The 13,576-nt window shown below is 43.8% G+C and overlaps 5 non-coding genes and 1 pseudogene across 5 annotated transcripts; all 6 read right to left on the reverse strand.

Moving 5' to 3' along the window:
* Window positions 1–138: 138 nt before the first annotated feature.
* On the reverse strand, window positions 139–329 carry LOC141241401 (U2 spliceosomal RNA). The gene has a single exon (XR_012306144.1). It is a non-coding gene; the product is annotated as a U2 spliceosomal RNA (small nuclear RNA).
* Window positions 330–1,443: 1,114 nt separating this feature from the next.
* Window positions 1,444–1,634, reverse strand: LOC141241402 (U2 spliceosomal RNA). Its single transcript, XR_012306145.1, has one exon. It is a non-coding gene; the product is annotated as a U2 spliceosomal RNA (small nuclear RNA).
* Window positions 1,635–2,749: 1,115 nt separating this feature from the next.
* Window positions 2,750–2,922, reverse strand: LOC141241606 (U2 spliceosomal RNA; annotated as a pseudogene).
* Window positions 2,923–9,771: 6,849 nt separating this feature from the next.
* Window positions 9,772–9,962, reverse strand: LOC141241403 (U2 spliceosomal RNA). Its single transcript, XR_012306146.1, has one exon. It is a non-coding gene; the product is annotated as a U2 spliceosomal RNA (small nuclear RNA).
* Window positions 9,963–11,077: 1,115 nt separating this feature from the next.
* On the reverse strand, window positions 11,078–11,268 carry LOC141241406 (U2 spliceosomal RNA). The gene has a single exon (XR_012306148.1). It is a non-coding gene; the product is annotated as a U2 spliceosomal RNA (small nuclear RNA).
* A 1,112-nt stretch (window positions 11,269–12,380) lies between these two features.
* On the reverse strand, window positions 12,381–12,571 carry LOC141241560 (U2 spliceosomal RNA). Its single transcript, XR_012306297.1, has one exon. It is a non-coding gene; the product is annotated as a U2 spliceosomal RNA (small nuclear RNA).
* Between the last annotated feature and the right edge of the window lie 1,005 nt (window positions 12,572–13,576).

The following is a 13,576-nucleotide window of genomic DNA, read 5'->3' on the forward strand; positions in this document are numbered from 1 at the left end:
CTGCAACTTTGAACATGAAAAATCCAATGAGGAGAAGAAAAGCAAAGCCAAAGAGTCCATCCCAAAATCCGACAAACAAGCAAAATGAACAAAAAACATTGAATTCAATTCTTTCTGATTTTAGAAACTGCATTACAGAAGGGGTGCACCGGTCCTGGAGATACTGCAATACCAGGTCAATGCGTGGAGTGGACAGAGCAAGCTCTTTTTCCATCTCCCTGTTCTAAAAATCCATTTAATATATGGTCCCCAGATAGGGGACGTATCAGATATTAAACTGATAAGAACAGATACTACACTTGATCTTAGCCAAAAGGCCGAGAAGCGATAACCAGAATTGGTTTCAAACTACGGAGCCACCCAAGGATCCTGAAAAGTCCATTTGTGGAGATGAGCTCCTGGACTCCCGTTAAGAAGACATGTTGTCAACCTCTAGATCCCTTACATGCCTGCACTTTTCGGCTTGCTGCTGCTGCAATCCACGCGTTTTAGATCTGCATAACTCCACCTCTTTAAACACAGCACCTTCACCCCCTGCTTTTCCCACCCGCCTCAACACCGTTGGAAGGGAGGAGAACCAATTAAGGCGGGGGGTGGGGTGGAACGAGCAGCTGTCTACCCTTAGCAGGAGGGCTCCTGATTACATACCTCTCCTGCTGCTGCTGCTGCTGGCTGTCCAGCAGCAGACTGAAGGTGGCTGCTGCTGTGCACAGGTATATAAAGGCTCAGAGCCTATTATGACACGCGCAGCCAGCGTTCCATTGCCACATTCCATCTACTGCAGGCAGGATACCTGGCTGGCTGAATGTCGCTGAGAAGCTCACAGAGACCGCCATAAGCAACAGTTTAACAGAATGCCACAGACTAATCAACCAAACTTTTTGGGTTGGGTTCTCTTTTATAGTCTGCAGGCATTAAATGAAAGAAGTCAGTGTTCCAGCAGAAGGAGACAACGTTTCAGAAAAGGCATTGTAGCAAACCAAAAAAGAAATTTTAAGCGCAGCAGAGTAACCAGCGCACATACCTGTTAGCTCAGGTGAGTTTAAAAGGCTGCTGTTGATAACAAGGGCATTTGCTAAATAGATGGTGTGTGTGCAACAATATACTGAAAGGTCAATTATATTGTGCAGCTTATCTCACCACCTGTAGTTATTTAGGTGAAAGCTCCAAAATGCTTGCCTAATATGTCTGTTTATCCAAAAGGAAGTAAAAAGGGAGAGCTAGAAAGATAGCATTGCATCACATTACATGGCAATGCAATGCACAGTTGCTGAAGTTGAACCAAAATGAGCTTGTAATCTGGCTTCTGCAACTTTGAACATGAAAAATCCAATGAGGAGAAGAAAAGCAAAGCCAAAGAGTCCATCCCAAAATCCGACAAACAAGCAAAATGAACAAAAACATTGAATTCAATTCTTTCTGATTTTAGAAACTGCATTAAAGAAGGGGTGCACCGGTCCTGGAGATACTGCAATACCAGGTCAATGCGTGGAGTGGACAGAGCAAGCTCTTTTTCCATCTCCCTGTTCTAAAAATCCATTTAATATATGGTCCCCAGATAGGGGACGTATCAGATATTAAACTGATAAGAACAGATACTACACTTGATCTTAGCCAAAAGGCCGAGAAGCGATAACCAGAATTGGTTTCAAACTACGGAGCCACCCAAGGATCCTGAAAAGTCCATTTGTGGAGATGAGCTCCTGGACTCCCGTTAAGAAGACATGTTGTCAACCTCTAGATCCCTTACATGCCTGCACTTTTCGGCTTGCTGCTGCTGCAATCCACGCGTTTTAGATCTGCATAACTCCACCTCTTTAAACACAGCACCTTCACCCCCTGCTGTTCCCACCCGCCTCAACACCGTTGGAAGGGAGGAGAACCAATTAAGGCGGGGGGTGGGGTGGAACGAGCAGCTGTCTACCCTTAGCAGGAGGGCTCCTGATTACATACCTCTCCTGCTGCTGCTGCTGCTGGCTGTCCAGCAGCAGACTGAAGGTGGCTGCTGCTGTGCACAGGTATATAAAGGCTCAGAGCCTATTATGACACGCGCAGCCAGCGTTCCATTGCCACATTCCATCTACTGCAGGCAGGATACCTGGCTGGCTGAATGTCGCTGAGAAGCTCACAGAGACCGCCATAAGCAACAGTTTAACAGAATGCCACAGACTAATCAACCAAACTTTTTGGGTTGGGTTCTCTTTTATAGTCTGCAGGCATTAAATGAAAGAAGTCAGTGTTCCAGCAGAAGGAGACAACGTTTCAGAAAAGGCATTGTAGCAAACCAAAAAAGAAATTTTAAGCGCAGCAGAGTAACCAGCGCACATACCTGTTAGCTCAGGTGAGTTTAAAAGGCTGCTGTTGATAACAAGGGCATTTGCTAAATAGATGGTGTGTGTGCAACAATATACTGAAAGGTCAATTATATTGTGCAGCTTATCTCACCACCTGTAGTTATTTAGGTGAAAGCTCCAAAATGCTTGCCTAATATGTCTGTTTATCCAAAAGGAAGTAAAAAGGGAGAGCTAGAAAGATAGCATTGCATCACATTACATGGCAATGCAATGCACAGTTGCTGAAGTTGAACCAAAATGAGCTTGTCATCTGGCTTCTGCAACTTTGAACATGAAAAATCCAATGAGGAGAAGAAAAGCAAAGCCAAAGAGTCCATCCCAAAATCCGACAAACAAGCAAAATGAACAAAAAACATTGAATTCAATTCTTTCTGATTTTAGAAACTGCATTACAGAAGGGGTGCACCGGTCCTGGAGATACTGCAATACCAGGTCAATGCGTGGAGTGGACAGAGCAAGCTCTTTTTCCATCTCCCTGTTCTAAAAATCCATTTAATATATGGTCCCCAGATAGGGGACATATCAGATATTAAACTGATAAGAACAGATCCGTTTTCAAACAAGCTTTATTTAAATCAGACATACATCATAAATTACAAACAAATCACAAAGACTTGAATAAAATATGACATAAAACAAATACAAGGTCAGATTTAAAAAGCGCATAAAAGCATAAAAATCATAAAACACAGTTTTGCATATAATTTGCATAAATAAATACATATGTCAAATGCAAACACCATAGCTTTTTAACTTTATCTTTTTACAATCAGGTAGTATGAAAACTTTTCACAAAGAACATATCCGATACAATATTTGAAACAAATCACAAATACTGGAATAAAATATGACATAAAACTAATACAGAGTCAGAATTAAAATGCACTTAAAAGCATAAAAAGCATAAAACACAGTTTTGCATATAATTTACATAAATAAATACATATTCCAAATTTGCAAACACCATAGCTTTTTTGCTTCATTGATTCCCATCTTTTTACAATCTCTCAGGTAGTATGTAAACATTTCACAAAGAGCAAGCCCAATACAATCTTTGACAGGAATAAATTCACGTTTAAACAATAATATATTGCGCACTTTCCATAAAGCTTCTTTTAAACAGTTTATTATAAGCCATGCGACTCGTGCTTGTTTCATGGTTGGGCAATTAATTATCCCACATATTATAATGTCACAATTAAGGGTTTGTATACCACATATCCATTTTAGGAGGGTGCCCACCGTCTGCCATAGCTCTTGTGCGTAGGGGCAATCCCACAGTAAATGAAACACTGACTCGTTTGGGGCGCATCTTTCTCTGGGACATCTAGCACTAGCCACCAGCCCCCTATGATGCTGAAAAGCTCTCGTAGGGAGACATTGGTGAACAACCTGCCAAGCTAAATCCTTTTGTGAGTTGCTAAGTGCAGGACAGGCCACGTTGTTCCACACTAGGCGGCACCTGGAGATGGAAAAATTAGACACATCCTCCATCTCCTCATGTCCCTTACAAATAACTGTTAACTTACGTTGATCAAATAAAAGCTGACGATCAACTTGGGTCAGATCATATTCTGAAATGACCTTCTCCAAGATCTTGTAATGCTTAGGGGGAGATAAGAGAAAAGGACAATTAACAGTCATACTGAAGTTCAACTTTCGGAAAAGAAACCCAGTTGTATATCTAAGAAAACAAGAGAAAGCCCCAACATTATTCAAGCTTTTGCAACAAAATACAAAAAACTTGATAAATAAAAACAATTTTAAATCAGGGAACCCTTTACCCCCATTTTTCTTGCTTTTACATACCACCTCCCTCCTCAATTTCTCCATTTTGGATCCCCACAGAAAATAAAACATGGGCTTCATAAGTCTTTTAAGATACAGAGAATTAGGGGGAAAAACCATAGCGGCATACAAAATGATAGGAAGCAAAACCATTTTAATTACAAGAATCTTGCCCTCCATTGTTAGTTTTCGAGTTTGCCATAAAGAGATCTTCTGATTTAATTTATTCAAAACCAAATCCCAGTTTTCAATACCATCATTAGCAGGATTAAACAAGACACCCAGGATCTTGATTCCTACTGTTTGTGTGGGAACCCTAGGCGGATCTGACTCCCATTGACCCATAATCATACAGTCACATTTATTTATATTCAACTTAAACCCAGACCCAGCACTAAAAATTTCAGTAATTAGAATTGCTCTGTTAATAGATGCTGAGCTAGTGCCATATACAGATATGTCATCCATATATCCAATGGCTTTAACTTGTTGTCCACCCCCACCCGGAATAAAAATGCCCCTAACCACCTTGTCCCGACGCAGCAGGCACAACAGTGGCTCAATGGAGCAGACAAATAAAAGTGGGGACATGGGGCAACCTTGTTTAACACCGGAAAGAAGCTCCACCTCTCTAGTTAAAAAAACATTGACTAAAATCCGGGCAGATGACTGTTTGTATAAAAGCGCAATTTTCTGAATAAAAGAATCAGGGAACCCCATCTTTCCCATAACTTTAAAAAGATAAAAGTGGGAGACCCTATCAAACGCTTTCATAAAATCCAAAGATAAAATAGCTAGTGGCTGTTTTCTATCTTTTTGAAACCAGATAAGATCACGAATTAGGTTTAGATGCTCCCAGATTGATCTCCCGGGGACACCACAAACCTGATCTGGATGAATTACATTTTTAATAACTGCTTTAAGACGACCAGCAACAACTTTAGCTAAAATCTTGTAGTCTGTATTTAATAGTGAAATAGGCCTCCAATTCTCCAACTTTGATTTATCACCTTTCTTAAAAATTAATGTAATCATACTTTTACGCCATGAATATGGTAATAAATCAGCCTTAGAGGCTTCACAAACTACTTGTATAAAATCCTCCTTAATTAGATCCCAAAAGCAAAGATAAAATTCAATAGGAAGGCCATCTGATCCAGGAGCCTTACCTTTATTAAAACTCTTAAGGGTCTCTTCAATTTCACTGGGTAAAAGTTCTTTAGCTAAAAAAATCTGGTCATCTTTATTTAAAAACTGGGATAAAACATTAAGATTCTCTGTAAAAGCAGGTTCATCAACATTTTTAATACTAAAAAGATCTCTATAAAAATTAGCAGTATGCTCTAAAATGCCCTCAGTGGAAGATTGTCCTTCTAGCTCAGTAATCACTTGTTTTTTGTCACTCATTTTTTTAAAGAAGAACCTTGAGCAGGTCTCACCCTCTTCCAAATATTTCACACGGGCATTAAATATAATTTCTTTACCCTTTTGTTCCAGGAATTTTTGGATTTCTGTCTGGATCTTGGCAATCTCACCATCCACACCAGGCACTCCCCACCCCTTAAGCTTATGGAGAGTTTGCATCCTGACATTAAAATCTTTAAAACATTTCCTTTTTTCACGTGCCTTCCTTTTACCAATTTTAATAAAAAATTCTTTAATACGGGTTTTAACACACTCCCACCACCCCAACATACTCTGATTTGGGTGTTTCCGTCTTCTCCAACTCTCATACTTTGCATAAAACTCCGCCCTTACCAGTTCGTCTTCTAATAAGAGCACATTCAATTTCCACATACCTTTTCCAACTTTTGCTTCCTGTGGAGTTTGCAATACATTGTATAGTAATACATGATCAGAAAAAATATTTTCTATTAGACCAGCATTCCTAGGTTTAAAAACATCAGAAGAGGAAAAAATAAAATCAATACGAGATGACATCCCTCTACCCCTCCATGTATGCCCAGGGTCAGTAGGGTAGGACTTTCTCCAAGCATCTAATAATTTGAGGTCCATTGTCAAATGTTTTAACAGACTGGATGTTTTGTCTGTTCTTCCATTAGTATCACCTCCACTCCTCCCCTCCCCCAACATGACACAGTTAAAATCCCCTCCCACTATCACAGGGGACGGACCTGATAAAAACAAAGGGATGACATTAAAAAGGGAAGCACGCTCATTTTTCTCTGGGGATGCATAAACATTAATAAGACGACAGGTAAAACCATTTAAAATAACATGAGTTGATAAGGCACGACCTGGAACTATTTCAGTGATGGATAAAACATTAACATTTTGACATTTGAATAAAATCCCAACCCCGGCAGCTTTATTTTCATTGGACCCTGACCAAATAGAGGGTCCTGCTGACCAGTCCATTTTTAAGTTGGGGTATGACAAATCGTGATCAATACCGCATTCTTGCAGGAAAAAAATGTCAAAGTTCAGAGTCAGTAACCAAGCAAACAAAGCAGCCCGTCTAACAGGGCTCTTTAGGCTTCTCACATTTAGTGAGGCAGCACGGATTTCTGCCATGTTAGGTGTTTTTTATTGATTCATTATACTCTGAATCTGAATCAATAATTTGTGACAGAGAAGGTGAAGGAAGGGATGACACAGTTCGTAAACTGTCCGTTTCATCTGAGTCCGTGAAATCCTCAATTAAGTTAGTCCCCTCTGGGCTGAGAATTTTTGCAGCACTAGATAGAAAGACTTTACGGGACATCTGAGGCAGGTTATGCTCCTCCTGTGCCTCTTCACGACTTCTCTTACCACTGGCGCTGAGATCCATCCGATCCTCCGAATCCACCCGATCCTCACCAGGCACTGCAGCAGGTGGAATACCCGCAGACCCTCCAGGAGCACCAAGGGACATCATCTCCGGAGCAGGATGACCATCAGGACCAGCAACAGGTTCACCAACCACTGCACGACCTCTATCATCCAGGCAGGCAACAGGACATCCATCAGGAATGGTTCCAGGACATCCATCTGGACTGGCATCAGGACATCCATCTGGACTGGCATCAGGACATCCATCTGGACTGGCATCAAGGCATCCATCTGGGTTGGCATCAGGACATCCATCTGGATTGGCATCAGGGCATCCGTCTGGATTGGCATCAGGGCATCCATCTGGATTGGCATCAGGGCATCCGTCTGGACTGGCATCAGGGCAGACATCTGGTCCAACATCTGTGCTGGCATCAGCAGGGGTATCTGGATGGACATCTGGATTGGTACCAACAGCTCCAGATTTTCGCCTCTTTTTTGGTTCCCTCTCATTTCCGCTCTGAGAAGGTGCCATCTCCCCACCAGGTGAAACCTGGACCCCTGCAGGAGTAGGCAAAGGCGTGACCTCGGCTACAGAGGCCGGGTTTTTCCGCAAAGGTACCGACTGAGCATCGACTGAGTCAGACTGTTTTTGACCTTTAGTAATGTCCACAAAGCTTTTTCTGGGGTCACCCGGGCTGACCCTGCTGGCATCAGCAGGAACTCCTGCGGAACTAGCCGCAGGCGCCCGAGAGCCACCACGAGACCTTGTCCGCATCGGACAATTACTGAACAGGTGAGTAGACATTCCGCACCCACTGCAGGTCTTACTGTTCTTACAGTCCTTTGAGGCATGACCCCATTGTCCACAATTGTGGCACTGACTCATCCGCTCGTTCTTACAATCGCTCTGTATGTGACCAAGGTCACCACACCTACGACACCTGAATGGTTGTCCATCATAGAAGAGGTAGCCATGGTCTCTTCCCAGCACCACTGTGGAGGGGGGGTGCATAAGGCCTTCTACACCCCCAGGGTCAAGTCTGAAGCGTACCATAAAGCGTCGTTTCCCATTCCAGAAACCGCTCCGACCTTTGACGTTCCCCGTAAATCTGACAGATGTACAATATCTGCTCAGAAAAAGCTCAATATCATCTGTGGACACATGGGGGTTAAACATGTATACCACAAGGGGAACGTCAACTCCGCCATATAGACCCGTAAAAATCACTCCGTCCAACAGCTTGCTGTTGCGGTGGCCCTTAACGCATTCGTAAAAGTGCTGGCAGGCAACCTTGGTCGAGAACGTGAGAATATATGTACTCTGCCCCTTCTCCTGCAGGCAGTAAACATCATGATCTTTCACGTTCAACAGATCTCTCAAAATCTGTACATAGAACTCACGGGGGTTGTCATATCCGACATGGTTTGCTGGAACCTCGATACGCACCGAGTTCCTGATCTGGCCGGAGCCAGTGGAAAATTGAAATGAACAAGGCATCTCACCAAAGTGGCAAAGGCTTACCGTCACTACGGGCTCGGCCTTTCGCCTGGGGATCGCAACTTGTTGCCCGGGGACTAAGCCAGCTCCCTAATAGCAGCAGGGGGGTGAAGTCCCACCAAAAGGTGAGACGATCCCCCCAGGCCAAGGAGCCGGGTACCCCGGGCACCTCTCAGCCAAGACCAAGGCAGCAACCGTTAGATCACTGCACCTGATCTCAGCCAAAAGGCCGAGAAGCGATAACCAGAATTGGTTTCAAACTACGGAGCCACCCAAGGATCCTGAAAAGTCCATTTGTGGAGATGAGCTCCTGGACTCCCGTTAAGAAGACATGTTGTCAACCTCTAGATCCCTTACATGCCTGCACTTTTCGGCTTGCTGCTGCTGCAATCCACGCGTTTTAGATCTGCATAACTCCACCTCTTTAAACACAGCACCTTCACCCCCTGCTGTTCCCACCCGCCTCAACACCGTTGGAAGGGAGGAGAACCAATTAAGGCGGGGGGTGGGGTGGAACGAGCAGCTGTCTACCCTTAGCAGGAGGGCTCCTGATTACATACCTCTCCTGCTGCTGCTGCTGCTGGCTGTCCAGCAGCAGACTGAAGGTGGCTGCTGCTGTGCACAGGTATATAAAGGCTCAGAGCCTATTATGACACGCGCAGCCAGCGTTCCATTGCCACATTCCATCTACTGCAGGCAGGATACCTGGCTGGCTGAATGTCGCTGAGAAGCTCACAGAGACCGCCATAAGCAACAGTTTAACAGAATGCCACAGACTAATCAACCAAACTTTTTGGGTTGGGTTCTCTTTTATAGTCTGCAGGCATTAAATGAAAGAAGTCAGTGTTCCAGCAGAAGGAGACAACGTTTCAGAAAAGGCATTGTAGCAAACCAAAAAAGAAATTTTAAGCGCAGCAGAGTAACCAGCGCACATACCTGTTAGCTCAGGTGAGTTTAAAAGGCTGCTGTTGATAACAAGGGCATTTGCTAAATAGATGGTGTGTGTGCAACAATATACTGAAAGGTCAATTATATTGTGCAGCTTATCTCACCACCTGTAGTTATTTAGGTGAAAGCTCCAAAATGCTTGCCTAATATGTCTGTTTATCCAAAAGGAAGTAAAAAGGGAGAGCTAGAAAGATAGCATTGCATCACATTACATGGCAATGCAATGCACAGTTGCTGAAGTTGAACCAAAATGAGCTTGTAATCTGGCTTCTGCAACTTTGAACATGAAAAATCCAATGAGGAGAAGAAAAGCAAAGCCAAAGAGTCCATCCCAAAATCCGACAAACAAGCAAAATGAACAAAAAACATTGAATTCAATTCTTTCTGATTTTAGAAACTGCATTAAAGAAGGGGTGCACCGGTCCTGGAGATACTGCAATACCAGGTCAATGCGTGGAGTGGACAGAGCAAGCTCTTTTTCCATCTCCCTGTTCTAAAAATCCATTTAATATATGGTCCCCAGATAGGGGACGTATCAGATATTAAACTGATAAGAACAGATACTACACTTGATCTTAGCCAAAAGGCCGAGAAGCGATAACCAGAATTGGTTTCAAACTACGGAGCCACCCAAGGATCCTGAAAAGTCCATTTGTGGAGATGAGCTCCTGGACTCCCGTTAAGAAGACATGTTGTCAACCTCTAGATCCCTTACATGCCTGCACTTTTCGGCTTGCTGCTGCTGCAATCCACGCGTTTTAGATCTGCATAACTCCACCTCTTTAAACACAGCACCTTCACCCCCTGCTGTTCCCACCCGCCTCAACACCGTTGGAAGGGAGGAGAACCAATTAAGGCGGGGGGTGGGGTGGAACGAGCAGCTGTCTACCCTTAGCAGGAGGGCTCCTGATTACATACCTCTCCTGCTGCTGCTGCTGCTGGCTGTCCAGCAGCAGACTGAAGGTGGCTGCTGCTGTGCACAGGTATATAAAGGCTCAGAGCCTATTATGACACGCGCAGCCAGCGTTCCATTGCCACATTCCATCTACTGCAGGCAGGATACCTGGCTGGCTGAATGTCGCTGAGAAGCTCACAGAGACCGCCATAAGCAACAGTTTAACAGAATGCCACAGACTAATCAACCAAACTTTTTGGGTTGGGTTCTCTTTTATAGTCTGCAGGCATTAAATGAAAGAAGTCAGTGTTCCAGCAGAAGGAGACAACGTTTCAGAAAAGGCATTGTAGCAAACCAAAAAAGAAATTTTAAGCACAGCAGAGTAACCAGCGCACATACCTGTTAGCTCAGGTGAGTTTAAAAGGCTGCTGTTGATAACAAGGGCATTTGCTAAATAGATGGTGTGTGTGCAACAATATACTGAAAGGTCAATTATATTGTGCAGCTTATCTCACCACCTGTAGTTATTTAGGTGAAAGCTCCAAAATGCTTGCCTAATATGTCTGTTTATCCAAAAGGAAGTAAAAAGGGAGAGCTAGAAAGATAGCATTGCATCACATTACATGGCAATGCAATGCACAGTTGCTGAAGTTGAACCAAAATGAGCTTGTAATCTGGCTTCTGCAACTTTGAACATGAAAAATCCAATGAGGAGAAGAAAAGCAAAGCCAAAGAGTCCATCCCAAAATCCGACAAACAAGCAAAATGAACAAAAAACATTGAATTCAATTCTTTCTGATTTTAGAAACTGCATTAAAGAAGGGGTGCACCGGTCCTGGAGATACTGCAATACCAGGTCAATGCGTGGAGTGGACAGAGCAAGCTCTTTTTCCATCTCCCTGTTCTAAAAATCCATTTAATATATGGTCCCCAGATAGGGGACGTATCAGATATTAAACTGATAAGAACAGATACTACACTTGATCTTAGCCAAAAGGCCGAGAAGCGATAACCAGAATTGGTTTCAAACTACGGAGCCACCCAAGGATCCTGAAAAGTCCATTTGTGGAGATGAGCTCCTGGACTCCCGTTAAGAAGACATGTTGTCAACCTCTAGATCCCTTACATGCCTGCACTTTTCGGCTTGCTGCTGCTGCAATCCACGCGTTTTAGATCTGCATAACTCCACCTCTTTAAACACAGCACCTTCACCCCCTGCTGTTCCCACCCGCCTCAACACCGTTGGAAGGGAGGAGAACCAATTAAGGCGGGGGGTGGGGTGGAACGAGCAGCTGTCTACCCTTAGCAGGAGGGCTCCTGATTACATACCTCTCCTGCTGCTGCTGCTGGCTGTCCAGCAGCAGACTGAAGGTGGCTGCTGCTGTGCACAGGTATATAAAGGCTCAGAGCCTATTATGACACGCGCAGCCAGCGTTCCATTGCCACATTCCATCTACTGCAGGCAGGATACCTGGCTGGCTGAATGTCGCTGAGAAGCTCACAGAGACCGCCATAAGCAACAGTTTAACAGAATGCCACAGACTAATCAACCAAACTTTTTGGGTTGGGTTCTCTTTTATAGTCTGCAGGCATTAAATGAAAGAAGTCAGTGTTCCAGCAGAAGGAGACAACGTTTCAGAAAAGGCATTGTAGCAAACCAAAAAAGAAATTTTAAGCGCAGCAGAGTAACCAGCGCACATACCTGTTAGCTCAGGTGAGTTTAAAAGGCTGCTGTTGATAACAAGGGCATTTGCTAAATAGATGGTGTGTGTGCAACAATATACTGAAAGGTCAATTATATTGTGCAGCTTATCTCACCACCTGTAGTTATTTAGGTGAAAGCTCCAAAATGCTTGCCTAATATGTCTGTTTATCCAAAAGGAAGTAAAAAGGGAGAGCTAGAAAGATAGCATTGCATCACATTACATGGCAATGCAATGCACAGTTGCTGAAGTTGAACCAAAATGAGCTTGTAATCTGGCTTCTGCAACTTTGAACATGAAAAATCCAATGAGGAGAAGAAAAGCAAAGCCAAAGAGTCCATCCCAAAATCCGACAAACAAGCAAAATGAACAAAAAACATTGAATTCAATTCTTTCTGATTTTAGAAACTGCATTAAAGAAGGGGTGCACCGGTCCTGGAGATACTGCAATACCAGGTCAATGCATGGAGTGGACAGAGCAAGCTCTTTTTCCATCTCCCTGTTCTAAAAATCCATTTAATATATGGTCCCCAGATAGGGGACGTATCAGATATTAAACTGATAAGAACAGATACTACACTTGATCTTAGCCAAAAGGCCGAGAAGCGATAACCAGAATTGGTTTCAAACTACGGAGCCACCCAAGGATCCTGAAAAGTCCATTTGTGGAGATGAGCTCCTGGACTCCCGTTAAGAAGACATGTTGTCAACCTTTAGATCCCTTACATGCCTGCACTTTTCGGCTTGCTGCTGCTGCAATCCACGCGTTTTAGATCTGCATAACTCCACCTCTTTAAACACAGCACCTTCACCCCCTGCTGTTCCCACCCGCCTCAACACCGTTGGAAGGGAGGAGAACCAATTAAGGCGGGGGGTGGGGTGGAACGAGCAGCTGTCTACCCTTAGCAGGAGGGCTCCTGATTACATACCTCTCCTGCTGCTGCTGCTGCTGCTGGCTGTCCAGCAGCAGACTGAAGGTGGCTGCTGCTGTGCACAGGTATATAAAGGCTCAGAGCCTATTATGACACGCGCAGCCAGCGTTCCATTGCCACATTCCATCTACTGCAGGCAGGATACCTGGCTGGCTGAATGTCGCTGAGAAGCTCACAGAGACCGCCATAAGCAACAGTTTAACAGAATGCCACAGACTAATCAACCAAACTTTTTGGGTTGGGTTCTCTTTTATAGTCTGCAGGCATTAAATGAAAGAAGTCAGTGTTCCAGCAGAAGGAGACAACGTTTCAGAAAAGGCATTGTAGCAAACCAAAAAAGAAATTTTAAGCGCAGCAGAGTAACCAGCGCACATACCTGTTAGCTCAGGTGAGTTTAAAAGGCTGCTGTTGATAACAAGGGCATTTGCTAAATAGATGGTGTGTGTGCAACAATATACTGAAAGGTCAATTATATTGTGCAGCTTATCTCACCACCTGTAGTTATTTAGGTGAAAGCTCCAAAATGCTTGCCTAATATGTCTGTTTATCCAAAAGGAAGTAAAAAGGGAGAGCTAGAAAGATAGCATTGCATCACATTACATGGCAATGCAATGCACAGTTGCTGAAGTTGAACCAAAATGAGCTTGTAATCTGGCTTCTGCAACTTTGAACATGAAAAATCC

The sequence above is a fragment of the Phyllobates terribilis genome, unplaced genomic scaffold, assembly GCF_046119375.1.
Source record: "Phyllobates terribilis strain yellow unplaced genomic scaffold, ASM4611937v1 Scaffold_1017__1_contigs__length_469563, whole genome shotgun sequence".
Lineage (NCBI taxonomy): Eukaryota > Metazoa > Chordata > Amphibia > Anura > Dendrobatidae > Phyllobates > Phyllobates terribilis.